The sequence below is a fragment of the Symphalangus syndactylus genome, chromosome 5, assembly GCF_028878055.3.
Source record: "Symphalangus syndactylus isolate Jambi chromosome 5, NHGRI_mSymSyn1-v2.1_pri, whole genome shotgun sequence".
NCBI lineage: Eukaryota > Metazoa > Chordata > Mammalia > Primates > Hylobatidae > Symphalangus > Symphalangus syndactylus.
The window spans coordinates 38,122,433-38,124,322 of NC_072427.2; the positions used below are offsets into that span (position 1 = coordinate 38,122,433).

Sequence of the window (1,890 nt, forward strand, 5' to 3'; positions counted from 1 at the left end):
AGGATGGTCTCGATCTCCTGATCTTGTGATCCGCCCACCTTGGCCCCCCAAAGTGCTGGGATTGCAGGAATGAGCCAGCACACCTGGCCTGCCTCCTAAATATTTTTAATGTAGTAGGGGATTCCCTTCCTATCCCTTTGCCTTGTGTGTGTGTGTTTTTTTTTTTTTTTTTTTTTTTTTGCTTAGGAAATAAGATTGTACAAAATTTACATTTGTTGCATATGATGAAAAGCATGGCAAAGAGCCCCTTAATCTTTTTTCTTTGGTATTTACGGTGAAAGCAATTTCCTAATACATTCTCAGATCATACAATTTTTTTGTATAGAATGTTTAACAGTTGTGTTGGTAATAAGTGTTTTGGGTATAAGGGATAAAACGGAAACTAGATCAAAAAAGTGCAGGCGGAAGACCACTGCCAAATAGTAATTTCCAAGACCTTGGTATTTTCTACGGTGAGGTAGATGCTGTGGGGTCATCATTAAGTGGTTTGATTATCTGAAGCCACTCATTAAGATACTTAACAAGACCTAATGCATCTGGGATGTTGTCCCCTTCCAAAACAAATTTCAGCAGAACTGCCATTCGGATTTCTTTAGAACAGCTTTCATCATAGAGTGTTTTTGTGATACCTCCTCCCAGAATGTGGATACAAAACTCGGAATCATCTATTTCAGGAATGCACCGGCTTTTTTCCATCTCTTGCCAGTTAAGGCTCTTTATTTTATTTTGAACACTTTTTTGCATGGAAGGTGTAAGTAGGTACCAGAAGGGAGTACTACGAAGCTGCAGATCAGTACACTGATATGAATGACTGCTAGAAAGAACAATGACACTGGCACAGCCACTACTTTTCACCAAGGAAAGCAGTTTTTCACAGAATGGCTTCGATTTATACTTAATAAAAATGGATCTTAACTGAAAAGCCACCAGCTTTCTTGAAGGCAATGAATATACTTCAGCATTTATACTAAGTTTTGTTGAATTTCCTTCTGCGGTCACATATGGATTGTTTCCAACTATTGGCACAAGACAATCGGTATAGAAGAACAAATCTTAGACATATTCAGTGTAGAAATAATCAGATCCGTTGCAAGCTGGCCAACATTTCCAACAGATACTGCTGGCATTAGGAAGGTGAAGCCGGCAAGGTCAGGGGATGACTCCCCGCATGGAACGAACATGGTCGCAGTGGGGTGGCCAGCAGGGACGAAGCGCGGCCCCGGAAAGCTGCCTTGTGTTTTCATGCTGTTGACTATTAAAGAGGTTAGTGCAGTTGTCCTATGGAACGTCCACAAATGTTCTGGATTTGTGACTTACGTTTTTTAAAGACCCCTCTGCTTCTCTGTGGAAAATACACTGTGAAAGGACAAAGATTGAACAAGGATGGAAACAAAGACCAATTAGGGGCCATTGCAATAAGAACAAACTAAGTTCACAAGGACAAAGAGGACAAGAATGGAAACAATGGGGGAAAGAGTTGTCAACATGTGCTAGGAGGATGAAAAGCTGATAGACATCCAGGGTGTCTTATCAGACTAGAAGCAGCTAACTCTTAAGAGACTGTGCATGGGTGATACTGAGAGGTGATAGCATGCTGGCAGCCCTCGCAGCCCTCGCTCGCTCTTGGTGCCTCCTCTGCCTCGGCATCCGCTCTGGCCATGCTCGGGGAGCCCTTCAGCCCGCCACTGCACTGTGGGGGCCCCTCTCTGAGCTGGTTGAGGCCGGAGCCGGCTCCCTCAGCTTGCCGGGAGGTGTGGTGGGAGAGGTGTGGGCGGGAACCGGGGCTGCGCGCATTGCTTGCACGCCAGCTAGAGTTCCGAATGGGCGTGGGCTTGGCAGCCCCGCACTCAGAGCAGCCGGCCAGCCCTGCCGGCCCTGGACAGTGAGGGG

General features: G+C 45.7%; 1 pseudogene; it reads right to left on the reverse strand.

Moving 5' to 3' along the window:
• Positions 1 to 387: 387 nt before the first annotated feature.
• On the reverse strand, positions 388 to 1,221 carry LOC129482344 (proteasome assembly chaperone 2-like; annotated as a pseudogene).
• Between the last annotated feature and the right edge of the window lie 669 nt (positions 1,222 to 1,890).